This window comes from Eucyclogobius newberryi, unplaced genomic scaffold (genome assembly GCF_026437365.1).
Source record: "Eucyclogobius newberryi isolate DKJ021-1_F unplaced genomic scaffold, fEucNew1.0.hap1 SCAF_336, whole genome shotgun sequence".
Taxonomy (NCBI): domain Eukaryota; kingdom Metazoa; phylum Chordata; class Actinopteri; order Gobiiformes; family Gobiidae; genus Eucyclogobius; species Eucyclogobius newberryi.
In genome coordinates, this window is record NW_027315986.1 from 1 (window position 1) to 12,500 (window position 12,500).

Below are 12,500 nucleotides of genomic sequence, written 5' to 3' on the forward strand. Positions count from 1 at the left end.
ATATCCCAATTTTGACCGAGCAAGTGGCGTGAAGGTACTCTTCACGAAAAGACAGTGTTTGATATAAAAAAGGCCGTTTTGACCTGGAACATTTCGCTCACGGCCATACCACCCTGGACCCGCCCGATCTCGTCTGATCTCGGAAGCCAAGCAGGGTTGGGCCTGTTTAGTACTTGGATGGGAGACCGCCTGGGAATACCTGGTGCTGTGAGCATTTTCATACTTTTTCACCTGTCAAAAAAAAAAAAAAAAAAAAAAAGAAGTTTTTCATTGAGATATCCCAATTTTGACCGAGCAAGTGGCGTGAAGGTACTCTTCACGAAAAGACAGTGTTTGATATAAAAAAGGCCGTTTTGACCTGGAACATTTCGCTCACGGCCATACCACCCTGGACCAGCCCGATCTCGTCTGATCTCGGAAGCCAAGCAGGGTTGGGCCTGGTTAGTACTTGGATGGGAGACCGCCTGGGAATACCAGGTGCTGTGAGCATTTCCCCCCTTTTTCACCTGTCAAAAAAAAAAAAAAAAAAAAAAAGAAGTTTTTCATTGAGATATCCCAATTTTGACCGAGCAAGTGGCGTGAAGGTACTCTTCACGAAAAGACAGTGTTTGATATAAAAAAGGCCGTTTTGACCTGGAACATTTCGCTCACGGCCATACCACCCTGGACCCGCCCGATCTCGTCTGATCTCGGAAGCCAAGCAGGGTTGGGCCTGTTTAGTACTTGGATGGGAGACCGCCTGGGAATACCAGGTGCTGTGAGCATTTCCCCCCTTTTTCACCTGTCAAAAAAAAAAAAAAAAAAAAAAAAAAAGAAGTTTTTCATTGAGATATCCCAATTTTGACCGAGCAAGTGGCGTGAAGGTACTCTTCACGAAAAGACAGTGTTTGATATAAAAAAGGCCGTTTTGACCTGGAACATTTCGCTCACGGCCATACCACCCTGGACCCGCCCGATCTCGTCTGATCTCGGAAGCCAAGCAGGGTTGGGCCTGTTTAGTACTTGGATGGGAGACCGCCTGGGAATACCAGGTGCTGTGAGCATTTCCCCCCTTTTTCACCTGTCAAAAAAAAAAAAAAAAAAAAAAAAAAAGAAGTTTTTCATTGAGATATCCCAATTTTGACCGATCAAGTGGCGTGAAGGTACTCTTCACGAAAAGACAGTGTTTGATGCAAAAAAAGCAATTTATACGAGTTTTGACCTGGAACATTTCGCTCACGGCCATACCACCCTGGACCAGCCCGATCTCGTCTGATCTCGGAAGCCAAGCAGGGTTGGGCCTGGTTAGTACTTGGATGGGAGACCGCCTGGGAATACCAGGTGCTGTGAGCATTTTCACACTTTTTCACCTGTCAAAAAAAAAAAAAAAAGAAGTTTTTCATTGAGATATCCCAATTTTGACCGAGCAAGTGGCGTGAAGGTACTCTTCACGAAAAGACAGTGTTTGATATAAAAAAGGCCGTTTTGACCTGGAACATTTCGCTCACGGCCATACCACCCTGGACCCGCCCGATCTCGTCTGATCTCGGAAGCCAAGCAGGGTTGGGCCTGTTTAGTACTTGGATGGGAGACCGCCTGGGAATACCTGGTGCTGTGAGCATTTTCATACTTTTTCACCTGTCAAAAAAAAAAAAAAAAAAAAAAAGAAGTTTTTCATTGAGATATCCCAATTTTGACCGAGCAAGTGGCGTGAAGGTACTCTTCACGAAAAGACAGTGTTTGATATAAAAAAGGCCGTTTTGACCTGGAACATTTCGCTCACGGCCATACCACCCTGGACCAGCCCGATCTCGTCTGATCTCGGAAGCCAAGCAGGGTTGGGCCTGGTTAGTACTTGGATGGGAGACCGCCTGGGAATACCAGGTGCTGTGAGCATTTCCCCCCTTTTTCACCTGTCAAAAAAAAAAAAAAAAAAAAAAAAAAGAAGTTTTTCATTGAGATATCCCAATTTTGACCGAGCAAGTGGCGTGAAGGTACTCTTCACGAAAAGACAGTGTTTGATGCAAAAAAAGCAATTTATACGAGTTTTGACCTGGAACATTTCGCTCACGGCCATACCACCCTGGACCAGCCCGATCTCGTCTGATCTCGGAAGCCAAGCAGGGTTGGGCCTGTTTAGTACTTGGATGGGAGACCGCCTGGGAATACCAGGTGCTGTGAGCATTTTCACACTTTTTCACCTGTCAAAAAAAAAAAAAAAAGAAGTTTTTCATTGAGATATCCCAATTTTGACCGAGCAAGTGGCGTGAAGGTACTCTTCACGAAAAGACAGTGTTTGATATAAAAAAGGCCGTTTTGACCTGGAACATTTCGCTCACGGCCATACCACCCTGGACCCGCCCGATCTCGTCTGATCTCGGAAGCCAAGCAGGGTTGGGCCTGTTTAGTACTTGGATGGGAGACCGCCTGGGAATACCTGGTGCTGTGAGCATTTTCATACTTTTTCACCTGTCAAAAAAAAAAAAAAAAAAAAAAAGAAGTTTTTCATTGAGATATCCCAATTTTGACCGAGCAAGTGGCGTGAAGGTACTCTTCACGAAAAGACAGTGTTTGATATAAAAAAGGCCGTTTTGACCTGGAACATTTCGCTCACGGCCATACCACCCTGGACCAGCCCGATCTCGTCTGATCTCGGAAGCCAAGCAGGGTTGGGCCTGGTTAGTACTTGGATGGGAGACCGCCTGGGAATACCAGGTGCTGTGAGCATTTTCATACTTTTTCACCTGTCAAAAAAAAAAAAAAAAAAAAAAAGAAGTTTTTCATTGAGATATCCCAATTTTGACCGAGCAAGTGGCGTGAAGGTACTCTTCATGAAAAGACAGTGTTTGATATAAAAAAGGCCGTTTTGACCTGGAACATTTCGCTCACGGCCATACCACCCTGGACCAGCCCGATCTCGTCTGATCTCGGAAGCCAAGCAGGGTTGGGCCTGGTTAGTACTTGGATGGGAGACCGCCTGGGAATACCAGGTGCTGTGAGCATTTTCACACTTTTTCACCTGTCAAAAAAAAAAAAAAAAAAAAAAAAGAAGTTTTTCATTGAGATATCCCAATTTTGACCGAGCAAGTGGCGTGAAGGTACTCTTCACGAAAAGACAGTGTTTGATGCAAAAAAAGCCATTTATACGAGTTTTGACCTGGAACATTTCGCTCACGGCCATACCACCCTGGACCAGCCCGATCTCGTCTGATCTCGGAAGCCAAGCAGGGTTGGGCCTGGTTAGTACTTGGATGGGAGACCGCCTGGGAATACCAGGTGCTGTGAGCATTTTCACACTTTTTCACCTGTCAAAAAAAAAAAAAAAAGAAGTTTTTCATTGAGATATCCCAATTTTGACCGAGCAAGTGGCGTGAAGGTACTCTTCACGAAAAGACAGTGTTTGATATAAAAAAGGCCGTTTTGACCTGGAACATTTCGCTCACGGCCATACCACCCTGGACCAGCCCGATCTCGTCTGATCTCGGAAGCCAAGCAGGGTTGGGCCTGGTTAGTACTTGGATGGGAGACCGCCTGGGAATACCAGGTGCTGTGAGCATTTTCACACTTTTTCACCTGTCAAAAAAAAAAAAAAAAGAAGTTTTTCATTGAGATATCCCAATTTTGACCGAGCAAGTGGCGTGAAGGTACTCTTCACGAAAAGACAGTGTTTGATATAAAAAAGGCCGTTTTGACCTGGAACATTTCGCTCACGGCCATACCACCCTGGACCAGCCCGATCTCGTCTGATCTCGGAAGCCAAGCAGGGTTGGGCCTGGTTAGTACTTGGATGGGAGACCGCCTGGGAATACCAGGTGCTGTGAGCATTTTCACACTTTTTCACCTGTCAAAAAAAAAAAAAAAAGAAGTTTTTCATTGAGATATCCCAATTTTGACCGAGCAAGTGGCGTGAAGGTACTCTTCACGAAAAGACAGTGTTTGATATAAAAAAGGCCGTTTTGACCTGGAACATTTCGCTCACGGCCATACCACCCTGGACCAGCCCGATCTCGTCTGATCTCGGAAGCCAAGCAGGGTTGGGCCTGGTTAGTACTTGGATGGGAGACCGCCTGGGAATACCAGGTGCTGTGAGCATTTTCACACTTTTTCACCTGTCAAAAAAAAAAAAAAAAGAAGTTTTTCATTGAGATATCCCAATTTTGACCGAGCAAGTGGCGTGAAGGTACTCTTCACGAAAAGACAGTGTTTGATATAAAAAAGGCCGTTTTGACCTGGAACATTTCGCTCACGGCCATACCACCCTGGACCAGCCCGATCTCGTCTGATCTCGGAAGCCAAGCAGGGTTGGGCCTGGTTAGTACTTGGATGGGAGACCGCCTGGGAATACCAGGTGCTGTGAGCATTTTCACACTTTTTCACCTGTCAAAAAAAAAAAAAAAAGAAGTTTTTCATTGAGATATCCCAATTTTGACCGAGCAAGTGGCGTGAAGGTACTCTTCACGAAAAGACAGTGTTTGATATAAAAAAGGCCGTTTTGACCTGGAACATTTCGCTCACGGCCATACCACCCTGGACCAGCCCGATCTCGTCTGATCTCGGAAGCCAAGCAGGGTTGGGCCTGGTTAGTACTTGGATGGGAGACCGCCTGGGAATACCAGGTGCTGTGAGCATTTTCACACTTTTTCACCTGTCAAAAAAAAAAAAAAAAGAAGTTTTTCATTGAGATATCCCAATTTTGACCGAGCAAGTGGCGTGAAGGTACTCTTCACGAAAAGACAGTGTTTGATATAAAAAAGGCCGTTTTGACCTGGAACATTTCGCTCACGGCCATACCACCCTGGACCAGCCCGATCTCGTCTGATCTCGGAAGCCAAGCAGGGTTGGGCCTGGTTAGTACTTGGATGGGAGACCGCCTGGGAATACCAGGTGCTGTGAGCATTTTCACACTTTTTCACCTGTCAAAAAAAAAAAAAAAAGAAGTTTTTCATTGAGATATCCCAATTTTGACCGAGCAAGTGGCGTGAAGGTACTCTTCACGAAAAGACAGTGTTTGATATAAAAAAGGCCGTTTTGACCTGGAACATTTCGCTCACGGCCATACCACCCTGGACCAGCCCGATCTCGTCTGATCTCGGAAGCCAAGCAGGGTTGGGCCTGGTTAGTACTTGGATGGGAGACCGCCTGGGAATACCAGGTGCTGTGAGCATTTTCACACTTTTTCACCTGTCAAAAAAAAAAAAAAAAAAAAAAAAAAGAAGTTTTTCATTGAGATATCCCAATTTTGACCGAGCAAGTGGCGTGAAGGTACTCTTCACGAAAAGACAGTGTTTGATGCAAAAAAAAGCCATTTATACGAGTTTTGACCTGGAACATTTCGCTCACGGCCATACCACCCTGGACCCGCCCGATCTCGTCTGATCTCGGAAGCCAAGCAGGGTTGGGCCTGTTTAGTACTTGGATGGGAGACCGCCTGGGAATACCTGGTGCTGTGAGCATTTTCATACTTTTTCACCTGTCAAAAAAAAAAAAAAAAAGAAAAAGAAGAAGTTTTTCATTGAGATATCCCAATTTTGACCGAGCAAGTGGCGTGAAGGTACTCTTCACGAAAAGACAGTGTTTGATATAAAAAAGGCCGTTTTGACCTGGAACATTTCGCTCACGGCCATACCACCCTGGACCAGCCCGATCTCGTCTGATCTCGGAAGCCAAGCAGGGTTGGGCCTGGTTAGTACTTGGATGGGAGACCGCCTGGGAATACCAGGTGCTGTGAGCATTTTCATACTTTTTCACCTGTCAAAAAAAAAAAAAAAAAAAAAAAGAAGTTTTTCATTGAGATATCCCAATTTTGACCGAGCAAGTGGCGTGAAGGTACTCTTCACGAAAAGACAGTGTTTGATGCAAAAAAAGCAATTTATACGAGTTTTGACCTGGAACATTTCGCTCACGGCCATACCACCCTGGACCAGCCCGATCTCGTCTGATCTCGGAAGCCAAGCAGGGTTGGGCCTGGTTAGTACTTGGATGGGAGACCGCCTGGGAATACCAGGTGCTGTGAGCATTTCCCCCCTTTTTCACCTGTCAAAAAAAAAAAAAAAAAAAAAAAAGAAGTTTTTCATTGAGATATCCCAATTTTGACCGAGCAAGTGGCGTGAAGGTACTCTTCATGAAAAGACAGTGTTTGATATAAAAAAGGCCGTTTTGACCTGGAACATTTCGCTCACGGCCATACCACCCTGGACCAGCCCGATCTCGTCTGATCTCGGAAGCCAAGCAGGGTTGGGCCTGGTTAGTACTTGGATGGGAGACCGCCTGGGAATACCAGGTGCTGTGAGCATTTTCATACTTTTTCACCTGTCAAAAAAAAAAAAAAAAAAAAAAAGAAGTTTTTCATTGAGATATCCCAATTTTGACCGAGCAAGTGGCGTGAAGGTACTCTTCACGAAAAGACAGTGTTTGATGCAAAAAAAGCCATTTATACGAGTTTTGACCTGGAACATTTCGCTCACGGCCATACCACCCTGGACCAGCCCGATCTCGTCTGATCTCGGAAGCCAAGCAGGGTTGGGCCTGGTTAGTACTTGGATGGGAGACCGCCTGGGAATACCAGGTGCTGTGAGCATTTTCACACTTTTTCACCTGTCAAAAAAAAAAAAAAAAGAAGTTTTTCATTGAGATATCCCAATTTTGACCGAGCAAGTGGCGTGAAGGTACTCTTCACGAAAAGACAGTGTTTGATATAAAAAAGGCCGTTTTGACCTGGAACATTTCGCTCACGGCCATACCACCCTGGACCAGCCCGATCTCGTCTGATCTCGGAAGCCAAGCAGGGTTGGGCCTGGTTAGTACTTGGATGGGAGACCGCCTGGGAATACCAGGTGCTGTGAGCATTTTCACACTTTTTCACCTGTCAAAAAAAAAAAAAAAAAAAAAAAGAAGTTTTTCATTGAGATATCCCAATTTTGACCGAGCAAGTGGCGTGAAGGTACTCTTCACGAAAAGACAGTGTTTGATGCAAAAAAAGCCATTTATACGAGTTTTGACCTGGAACATTTCGCTCACGGCCATACCACCCTGGACCAGCCCGATCTCGTCTGATCTCGGAAGCCAAGCAGGGTTGGGCCTGGTTAGTACTTGGATGGGAGACCGCCTGGGAATACCAGGTGCTGTGAGCATTTTCACACTTTTTCACCTGTCAAAAAAAAAAAAAAAAGAAGTTTTTCATTGAGATATCCCAATTTTGACCGAGCAAGTGGCGTGAAGGTACTCTTCACGAAAAGACAGTGTTTGATATAAAAAAGGCCGTTTTGACCTGGAACATTTCGCTCACGGCCATACCACCCTGGACCAGCCCGATCTCGTCTGATCTCGGAAGCCAAGCAGGGTTGGGCCTGGTTAGTACTTGGATGGGAGACCGCCTGGGAATACCAGGTGCTGTGAGCATTTTCACACTTTTTCACCTGTCAAAAAAAAAAAAAAAAGAAGTTTTTCATTGAGATATCCCAATTTTGACCGAGCAAGTGGCGTGAAGGTACTCTTCACGAAAAGACAGTGTTTGATATAAAAAAGGCCGTTTTGACCTGGAACATTTCGCTCACGGCCATACCACCCTGGACCAGCCCGATCTCGTCTGATCTCGGAAGCCAAGCAGGGTTGGGCCTGGTTAGTACTTGGATGGGAGACCGCCTGGGAATACCAGGTGCTGTGAGCATTTTCACACTTTTTCACCTGTCAAAAAAAAAAAAAAAGAAGTTTTTCATTGAGATATCCCAATTTTGACCGAGCAAGTGGCGTGAAGGTACTCTTCACGAAAAGACAGTGTTTGATATAAAAAAGGCCGTTTTGACCTGGAACATTTCGCTCACGGCCATACCACCCTGGACCAGCCCGATCTCGTCTGATCTCGGAAGCCAAGCAGGGTTGGGCCTGGTTAGTACTTGGATGGGAGACCGCCTGGGAATACCAGGTGCTGTGAGCATTTTCACACTTTTTCACCTGTCAAAAAAAAAAAAAAAAGAAGTTTTTCATTGAGATATCCCAATTTTGACCGAGCAAGTGGCGTGAAGGTACTCTTCACGAAAAGACAGTGTTTGATATAAAAAAGGCCGTTTTGACCTGGAACATTTCGCTCACGGCCATACCACCCTGGACCAGCCCGATCTCGTCTGATCTCGGAAGCCAAGCAGGGTTGGGCCTGGTTAGTACTTGGATGGGAGACCGCCTGGGAATACCAGGTGCTGTGAGCATTTTCACACTTTTTCACCTGTCAAAAAAAAAAAAAAAAGAAGTTTTTCATTGAGATATCCCAATTTTGACCGAGCAAGTGGCGTGAAGGTACTCTTCACGAAAAGACAGTGTTTGATATAAAAAAGGCCGTTTTGACCTGGAACATTTCGCTCACGGCCATACCACCCTGGACCAGCCCGATCTCGTCTGATCTCGGAAGCCAAGCAGGGTTGGGCCTGGTTAGTACTTGGATGGGAGACCGCCTGGGAATACCAGGTGCTGTGAGCATTTTCACACTTTTTCACCTGTCAAAAAAAAAAAAAAAAGAAGTTTTTCATTGAGATATCCCAATTTTGACCGAGCAAGTGGCGTGAAGGTACTCTTCACGAAAAGACAGTGTTTGATATAAAAAAGGCCGTTTTGACCTGGAACATTTCGCTCACGGCCATACCACCCTGGACCAGCCCGATCTCGTCTGATCTCGGAAGCCAAGCAGGGTTGGGCCTGGTTAGTACTTGGATGGGAGACCGCCTGGGAATACCAGGTGCTGTGAGCATTTTCACACTTTTTCACCTGTCAAAAAAAAAAAAAAAAGAAGTTTTTCATTGAGATATCCCAATTTTGACCGAGCAAGTGGCGTGAAGGTACTCTTCACGAAAAGACAGTGTTTGATATAAAAAAGGCCGTTTTGACCTGGAACATTTCGCTCACGGCCATACCACCCTGGACCAGCCCGATCTCGTCTGATCTCGGAAGCCAAGCAGGGTTGGGCCTGGTTAGTACTTGGATGGGAGACCGCCTGGGAATACCAGGTGCTGTGAGCATTTTCACACTTTTTCACCTGTCAAAAAAAAAAAAAAAAAAAAAAAAAAGAAGTTTTTCATTGAGATATCCCAATTTTGACCGAGCAAGTGGCGTGAAGGTACTCTTCACGAAAAGACAGTGTTTGATGCAAAAAAAAGCCATTTATACGAGTTTTGACCTGGAACATTTCGCTCACGGCCATACCACCCTGGACCCGCCCGATCTCGTCTGATCTCGGAAGCCAAGCAGGGTTGGGCCTGTTTAGTACTTGGATGGGAGACCGCCTGGGAATACCTGGTGCTGTGAGCATTTTCATACTTTTTCACCTGTCAAAAAAAAAAAAAAAAAAGAAAAAGAAGAAGTTTTTCATTGAGATATCCCAATTTTGACCGAGCAAGTGGCGTGAAGGTACTCTTCACGAAAAGACAGTGTTTGATATAAAAAAGGCCGTTTTGACCTGGAACATTTCGCTCACGGCCATACCACCCTGGACCAGCCCGATCTCGTCTGATCTCGGAAGCCAAGCAGGGTTGGGCCTGGTTAGTACTTGGATGGGAGACCGCCTGGGAATACCAGGTGCTGTGAGCATTTTCATACTTTTTCACCTGTCAAAAAAAAAAAAAAAAAAAAAAAGAAGTTTTTCATTGAGATATCCCAATTTTGACCGAGCAAGTGGCGTGAAGGTACTCTTCACGAAAAGACAGTGTTTGATGCAAAAAAAGCAATTTATACGAGTTTTGACCTGGAACATTTCGCTCACGGCCATACCACCCTGGACCAGCCCGATCTCGTCTGATCTCGGAAGCCAAGCAGGGTTGGGCCTGGTTAGTACTTGGATGGGAGACCGCCTGGGAATACCAGGTGCTGTGAGCATTTCCCCCCTTTTTCACCTGTCAAAAAAAAAAAAAAAAAAAAAAAAGAAGTTTTTCATTGAGATATCCCAATTTTGACCGAGCAAGTGGCGTGAAGGTACTCTTCATGAAAAGACAGTGTTTGATATAAAAAAGGCCGTTTTGACCTGGAACATTTCGCTCACGGCCATACCACCCTGGACCAGCCCGATCTCGTCTGATCTCGGAAGCCAAGCAGGGTTGGGCCTGGTTAGTACTTGGATGGGAGACCGCCTGGGAATACCAGGTGCTGTGAGCATTTTCATACTTTTTCACCTGTCAAAAAAAAAAAAAAAAAAAAAAAGAAGTTTTTCATTGAGATATCCCAATTTTGACCGAGCAAGTGGCGTGAAGGTACTCTTCACGAAAAGACAGTGTTTGATGCAAAAAAAGCAATTTATACGAGTTTTGACCTGGAACATTTGGCTCACGGCCATACCACCCTGGACCAGCCCGATCTCGTCTGATCTCGGAAGCCAAGCAGGGTTGGGCCTGGTTAGTACTTGGATGGGAGACCGCCTGGGAATACCAGGTGCTGTGAGCATTTTCACACTTTTTCACCTGTCAAAAAAAAAAAAAAAAAAAAAAAAAGAAGTTTTTCATTGAGATATCCCAATTTTGACCGAGCAAGTGGCGTGAAGGTACTCTTCACGAAAAGACAGTGTTTGATGCAAAAAAAGCCATTTATACGAGTTTTGACCTGGAACATTTCGCTCACGGCCATACCACCCTGGACCAGCCCGATCTCGTCTGATCTCGGAAGCCAAGCAGGGTTGGGCCTGGTTAGTACTTGGATGGGAGACCGCCTGGGAATACCAGGTGCTGTGAGCATTTTCACACTTTTTCACCTGTCAAAAAAAAAAAAAAAAGAAGTTTTTCATTGAGATATCCCAATTTTGACCGAGCAAGTGGCGTGAAGGTACTCTTCACGAAAAGACAGTGTTTGATATAAAAAAGGCCGTTTTGACCTGGAACATTTCGCTCACGGCCATACCACCCTGGACCAGCCCGATCTCGTCTGATCTCGGAAGCCAAGCAGGGTTGGGCCTGGTTAGTACTTGGATGGGAGACCGCCTGGGAATACCAGGTGCTGTGAGCATTTTCACACTTTTTCACCTGTCAAAAAAAAAAAAAAAAAAAAAAAAAAGAAGTTTTTCATTGAGATATCCCAATTTTGACCGAGCAAGTGGCGTGAAGGTACTCTTCACGAAAAGACAGTGTTTGATATAAAAAAGGCCGTTTTGACCTGGAACATTTCGCTCACGGCCATACCACCCTGGACCAGCCCGATCTCGTCTGATCTCGGAAGCCAAGCAGGGTTGGGCCTGGTTAGTACTTGGATGGGAGACCGCCTGGGAATACCAGGTGCTGTGAGCATTTTCACACTTTTTCACCTGTCAAAAAAAAAAAAAAAAGAAGTTTTTCATTGAGATATCCCAATTTTGACCGAGCAAGTGGCGTGAAGGTACTCTTCACGAAAAGACAGTGTTTGATATAAAAAAGGCCGTTTTGACCTGGAACATTTCGCTCACGGCCATACCACCCTGGACCAGCCCGATCTCGTCTGATCTCGGAAGCCAAGCAGGGTTGGGCCTGGTTAGTACTTGGATGGGAGACCGCCTGGGAATACCAGGTGCTGTGAGCATTTTCACACTTTTTCACCTGTCAAAAAAAAAAAAAAAAAAAAAAAAGAAGTTTTTCATTGAGATATCCCAATTTTGACCGAGCAAGTGGCGTGAAGGTACTCTTCACGAAAAGACAGTGTTTGATGCAAAAAAAGCCATTTATACGAGTTTTGACCTGGAACATTTCGCTCACGGCCATACCACCCTGGACCAGCCCGATCTCGTCTGATCTCGGAAGCCAAGCAGGGTTGGGCCTGGTTAGTACTTGGATGGGAGACCGCCTGGGAATACCAGGTGCTGTGAGCATTTTCACACTTTTTCACCTGTCAAAAAAAAAAAAAAAAGAAGTTTTTCATTGAGATATCCCAATTTTGACCGAGCAAGTGGCGTGAAGGTACTCTTCACGAAAAGACAGTGTTTGATATAAAAAAGGCCGTTTTGACCTGGAACATTTCGCTCACGGCCATACCACCCTGGACCAGCCCGATCTCGTCTGATCTCGGAAGCCAAGCAGGGTTGGGCCTGGTTAGTACTTGGATGGGAGACCGCCTGGGAATACCAGGTGCTGTGAGCATTTTCACACTTTTTCACCTGTCAAAAAAAAAAAAAAAAGAAGTTTTTCATTGAGATATCCCAATTTTGACCGAGCAAGTGGCGTGAAGGTACTCTTCACGAAAAGACAGTGTTTGATATAAAAAAGGCCGTTTTGACCTGGAACATTTCGCTCACGGCCATACCACCCTGGACCAGCCCGATCTCGTCTGATCTCGGAAGCCAAGCAGGGTTGGGCCTGGTTAGTACTTGGATGGGAGACCGCCTGGGAATACCAGGTGCTGTGAGCATTTTCACACTTTTTCACCTGTCAAAAAAAAAAAAAAAAAAAAAAAAAAGAAGTTTTTCATTGAGATATCCCAATTTTGACCGAGCAAGTGGCGTGAAGGTACTCTTCACGAAAAGACAGTGTTTGATGCAAAAAAAAGCCATTTATACGAGTTTTGACCTGGAACATTTCGCTCACGGC

At 45.3% G+C, this 12,500-nt stretch overlaps 46 non-coding genes across 46 annotated transcripts in view; all 46 read left to right on the forward strand.

Annotated features, from left to right (window-relative positions):
- Positions 1-95: 95 nt before the first annotated feature.
- LOC140375866 (5S ribosomal RNA) lies at positions 96-214 on the forward strand. Its single transcript, XR_011929793.1, has one exon. It is a non-coding gene; the product is annotated as a 5S ribosomal RNA (ribosomal RNA).
- A 156-nt stretch (positions 215-370) lies between these two features.
- LOC140375847 (5S ribosomal RNA) lies at positions 371-489 on the forward strand. The gene has a single exon (XR_011929775.1). It is a non-coding gene; the product is annotated as a 5S ribosomal RNA (ribosomal RNA).
- Positions 490-645: 156 nt separating this feature from the next.
- On the forward strand, positions 646-764 carry LOC140375648 (5S ribosomal RNA). The gene has a single exon (XR_011929586.1). It is a non-coding gene; the product is annotated as a 5S ribosomal RNA (ribosomal RNA).
- A 160-nt stretch (positions 765-924) lies between these two features.
- Positions 925-1,043, forward strand: LOC140375765 (5S ribosomal RNA). Its single transcript, XR_011929697.1, has one exon. It is a non-coding gene; the product is annotated as a 5S ribosomal RNA (ribosomal RNA).
- Positions 1,044-1,213: 170 nt separating this feature from the next.
- Positions 1,214-1,332, forward strand: LOC140375848 (5S ribosomal RNA). Its single transcript, XR_011929776.1, has one exon. It is a non-coding gene; the product is annotated as a 5S ribosomal RNA (ribosomal RNA).
- Positions 1,333-1,481: 149 nt separating this feature from the next.
- LOC140375654 (5S ribosomal RNA) lies at positions 1,482-1,600 on the forward strand. Its single transcript, XR_011929592.1, has one exon. It is a non-coding gene; the product is annotated as a 5S ribosomal RNA (ribosomal RNA).
- A 156-nt stretch (positions 1,601-1,756) lies between these two features.
- On the forward strand, positions 1,757-1,875 carry LOC140375849 (5S ribosomal RNA). The gene has a single exon (XR_011929777.1). It is a non-coding gene; the product is annotated as a 5S ribosomal RNA (ribosomal RNA).
- Positions 1,876-2,044: 169 nt separating this feature from the next.
- On the forward strand, positions 2,045-2,163 carry LOC140375827 (5S ribosomal RNA). The gene has a single exon (XR_011929756.1). It is a non-coding gene; the product is annotated as a 5S ribosomal RNA (ribosomal RNA).
- A 149-nt stretch (positions 2,164-2,312) lies between these two features.
- LOC140375666 (5S ribosomal RNA) lies at positions 2,313-2,431 on the forward strand. The gene has a single exon (XR_011929603.1). It is a non-coding gene; the product is annotated as a 5S ribosomal RNA (ribosomal RNA).
- A 156-nt stretch (positions 2,432-2,587) lies between these two features.
- Positions 2,588-2,706, forward strand: LOC140375850 (5S ribosomal RNA). Its single transcript, XR_011929778.1, has one exon. It is a non-coding gene; the product is annotated as a 5S ribosomal RNA (ribosomal RNA).
- A 156-nt stretch (positions 2,707-2,862) lies between these two features.
- Positions 2,863-2,981, forward strand: LOC140375851 (5S ribosomal RNA). Its single transcript, XR_011929779.1, has one exon. It is a non-coding gene; the product is annotated as a 5S ribosomal RNA (ribosomal RNA).
- A 167-nt stretch (positions 2,982-3,148) lies between these two features.
- Positions 3,149-3,267, forward strand: LOC140375852 (5S ribosomal RNA). Its single transcript, XR_011929780.1, has one exon. It is a non-coding gene; the product is annotated as a 5S ribosomal RNA (ribosomal RNA).
- Positions 3,268-3,416: 149 nt separating this feature from the next.
- LOC140375853 (5S ribosomal RNA) lies at positions 3,417-3,535 on the forward strand. Its single transcript, XR_011929781.1, has one exon. It is a non-coding gene; the product is annotated as a 5S ribosomal RNA (ribosomal RNA).
- Positions 3,536-3,684: 149 nt separating this feature from the next.
- Positions 3,685-3,803, forward strand: LOC140375855 (5S ribosomal RNA). Its single transcript, XR_011929783.1, has one exon. It is a non-coding gene; the product is annotated as a 5S ribosomal RNA (ribosomal RNA).
- A 149-nt stretch (positions 3,804-3,952) lies between these two features.
- On the forward strand, positions 3,953-4,071 carry LOC140375856 (5S ribosomal RNA). The gene has a single exon (XR_011929784.1). It is a non-coding gene; the product is annotated as a 5S ribosomal RNA (ribosomal RNA).
- Positions 4,072-4,220: 149 nt separating this feature from the next.
- LOC140375857 (5S ribosomal RNA) lies at positions 4,221-4,339 on the forward strand. Its single transcript, XR_011929785.1, has one exon. It is a non-coding gene; the product is annotated as a 5S ribosomal RNA (ribosomal RNA).
- A 149-nt stretch (positions 4,340-4,488) lies between these two features.
- Positions 4,489-4,607, forward strand: LOC140375858 (5S ribosomal RNA). Its single transcript, XR_011929786.1, has one exon. It is a non-coding gene; the product is annotated as a 5S ribosomal RNA (ribosomal RNA).
- A 149-nt stretch (positions 4,608-4,756) lies between these two features.
- Positions 4,757-4,875, forward strand: LOC140375859 (5S ribosomal RNA). Its single transcript, XR_011929787.1, has one exon. It is a non-coding gene; the product is annotated as a 5S ribosomal RNA (ribosomal RNA).
- A 149-nt stretch (positions 4,876-5,024) lies between these two features.
- LOC140375860 (5S ribosomal RNA) lies at positions 5,025-5,143 on the forward strand. The gene has a single exon (XR_011929788.1). It is a non-coding gene; the product is annotated as a 5S ribosomal RNA (ribosomal RNA).
- A 170-nt stretch (positions 5,144-5,313) lies between these two features.
- LOC140375678 (5S ribosomal RNA) lies at positions 5,314-5,432 on the forward strand. Its single transcript, XR_011929614.1, has one exon. It is a non-coding gene; the product is annotated as a 5S ribosomal RNA (ribosomal RNA).
- Positions 5,433-5,591: 159 nt separating this feature from the next.
- On the forward strand, positions 5,592-5,710 carry LOC140375862 (5S ribosomal RNA). Its single transcript, XR_011929789.1, has one exon. It is a non-coding gene; the product is annotated as a 5S ribosomal RNA (ribosomal RNA).
- Positions 5,711-5,876: 166 nt separating this feature from the next.
- On the forward strand, positions 5,877-5,995 carry LOC140375863 (5S ribosomal RNA). Its single transcript, XR_011929790.1, has one exon. It is a non-coding gene; the product is annotated as a 5S ribosomal RNA (ribosomal RNA).
- A 157-nt stretch (positions 5,996-6,152) lies between these two features.
- LOC140375864 (5S ribosomal RNA) lies at positions 6,153-6,271 on the forward strand. Its single transcript, XR_011929791.1, has one exon. It is a non-coding gene; the product is annotated as a 5S ribosomal RNA (ribosomal RNA).
- A 166-nt stretch (positions 6,272-6,437) lies between these two features.
- On the forward strand, positions 6,438-6,556 carry LOC140375865 (5S ribosomal RNA). Its single transcript, XR_011929792.1, has one exon. It is a non-coding gene; the product is annotated as a 5S ribosomal RNA (ribosomal RNA).
- A 149-nt stretch (positions 6,557-6,705) lies between these two features.
- LOC140375867 (5S ribosomal RNA) lies at positions 6,706-6,824 on the forward strand. The gene has a single exon (XR_011929794.1). It is a non-coding gene; the product is annotated as a 5S ribosomal RNA (ribosomal RNA).
- Positions 6,825-6,990: 166 nt separating this feature from the next.
- LOC140375868 (5S ribosomal RNA) lies at positions 6,991-7,109 on the forward strand. The gene has a single exon (XR_011929795.1). It is a non-coding gene; the product is annotated as a 5S ribosomal RNA (ribosomal RNA).
- Positions 7,110-7,258: 149 nt separating this feature from the next.
- LOC140375869 (5S ribosomal RNA) lies at positions 7,259-7,377 on the forward strand. The gene has a single exon (XR_011929796.1). It is a non-coding gene; the product is annotated as a 5S ribosomal RNA (ribosomal RNA).
- Positions 7,378-7,526: 149 nt separating this feature from the next.
- Positions 7,527-7,645, forward strand: LOC140375870 (5S ribosomal RNA). The gene has a single exon (XR_011929797.1). It is a non-coding gene; the product is annotated as a 5S ribosomal RNA (ribosomal RNA).
- Positions 7,646-7,793: 148 nt separating this feature from the next.
- On the forward strand, positions 7,794-7,912 carry LOC140375871 (5S ribosomal RNA). The gene has a single exon (XR_011929798.1). It is a non-coding gene; the product is annotated as a 5S ribosomal RNA (ribosomal RNA).
- Positions 7,913-8,061: 149 nt separating this feature from the next.
- LOC140375649 (5S ribosomal RNA) lies at positions 8,062-8,180 on the forward strand. The gene has a single exon (XR_011929587.1). It is a non-coding gene; the product is annotated as a 5S ribosomal RNA (ribosomal RNA).
- Positions 8,181-8,329: 149 nt separating this feature from the next.
- LOC140375650 (5S ribosomal RNA) lies at positions 8,330-8,448 on the forward strand. Its single transcript, XR_011929588.1, has one exon. It is a non-coding gene; the product is annotated as a 5S ribosomal RNA (ribosomal RNA).
- A 149-nt stretch (positions 8,449-8,597) lies between these two features.
- On the forward strand, positions 8,598-8,716 carry LOC140375651 (5S ribosomal RNA). The gene has a single exon (XR_011929589.1). It is a non-coding gene; the product is annotated as a 5S ribosomal RNA (ribosomal RNA).
- A 149-nt stretch (positions 8,717-8,865) lies between these two features.
- On the forward strand, positions 8,866-8,984 carry LOC140375652 (5S ribosomal RNA). The gene has a single exon (XR_011929590.1). It is a non-coding gene; the product is annotated as a 5S ribosomal RNA (ribosomal RNA).
- Positions 8,985-9,154: 170 nt separating this feature from the next.
- On the forward strand, positions 9,155-9,273 carry LOC140375689 (5S ribosomal RNA). The gene has a single exon (XR_011929625.1). It is a non-coding gene; the product is annotated as a 5S ribosomal RNA (ribosomal RNA).
- A 160-nt stretch (positions 9,274-9,433) lies between these two features.
- Positions 9,434-9,552, forward strand: LOC140375653 (5S ribosomal RNA). The gene has a single exon (XR_011929591.1). It is a non-coding gene; the product is annotated as a 5S ribosomal RNA (ribosomal RNA).
- A 166-nt stretch (positions 9,553-9,718) lies between these two features.
- Positions 9,719-9,837, forward strand: LOC140375655 (5S ribosomal RNA). Its single transcript, XR_011929593.1, has one exon. It is a non-coding gene; the product is annotated as a 5S ribosomal RNA (ribosomal RNA).
- A 157-nt stretch (positions 9,838-9,994) lies between these two features.
- On the forward strand, positions 9,995-10,113 carry LOC140375656 (5S ribosomal RNA). The gene has a single exon (XR_011929594.1). It is a non-coding gene; the product is annotated as a 5S ribosomal RNA (ribosomal RNA).
- Positions 10,114-10,279: 166 nt separating this feature from the next.
- Positions 10,280-10,398, forward strand: LOC140375657 (5S ribosomal RNA). Its single transcript, XR_011929595.1, has one exon. It is a non-coding gene; the product is annotated as a 5S ribosomal RNA (ribosomal RNA).
- Positions 10,399-10,566: 168 nt separating this feature from the next.
- On the forward strand, positions 10,567-10,685 carry LOC140375658 (5S ribosomal RNA). Its single transcript, XR_011929596.1, has one exon. It is a non-coding gene; the product is annotated as a 5S ribosomal RNA (ribosomal RNA).
- A 149-nt stretch (positions 10,686-10,834) lies between these two features.
- On the forward strand, positions 10,835-10,953 carry LOC140375659 (5S ribosomal RNA). The gene has a single exon (XR_011929597.1). It is a non-coding gene; the product is annotated as a 5S ribosomal RNA (ribosomal RNA).
- A 159-nt stretch (positions 10,954-11,112) lies between these two features.
- Positions 11,113-11,231, forward strand: LOC140375660 (5S ribosomal RNA). The gene has a single exon (XR_011929598.1). It is a non-coding gene; the product is annotated as a 5S ribosomal RNA (ribosomal RNA).
- Positions 11,232-11,380: 149 nt separating this feature from the next.
- Positions 11,381-11,499, forward strand: LOC140375662 (5S ribosomal RNA). The gene has a single exon (XR_011929599.1). It is a non-coding gene; the product is annotated as a 5S ribosomal RNA (ribosomal RNA).
- A 167-nt stretch (positions 11,500-11,666) lies between these two features.
- LOC140375663 (5S ribosomal RNA) lies at positions 11,667-11,785 on the forward strand. Its single transcript, XR_011929600.1, has one exon. It is a non-coding gene; the product is annotated as a 5S ribosomal RNA (ribosomal RNA).
- A 149-nt stretch (positions 11,786-11,934) lies between these two features.
- On the forward strand, positions 11,935-12,053 carry LOC140375664 (5S ribosomal RNA). Its single transcript, XR_011929601.1, has one exon. It is a non-coding gene; the product is annotated as a 5S ribosomal RNA (ribosomal RNA).
- A 149-nt stretch (positions 12,054-12,202) lies between these two features.
- LOC140375665 (5S ribosomal RNA) lies at positions 12,203-12,321 on the forward strand. Its single transcript, XR_011929602.1, has one exon. It is a non-coding gene; the product is annotated as a 5S ribosomal RNA (ribosomal RNA).
- A 170-nt stretch (positions 12,322-12,491) lies between these two features.
- LOC140375701 (5S ribosomal RNA) overlaps positions 12,492-12,500 on the forward strand; it is a 119-nt gene continuing 110 nt past the window's right edge. The window contains exon 1 of the ribosomal RNA XR_011929636.1: positions 12,492-12,500. This exon is cut by the window's right edge and continues 110 nt beyond it. This is a non-coding gene — a ribosomal RNA (5S ribosomal RNA).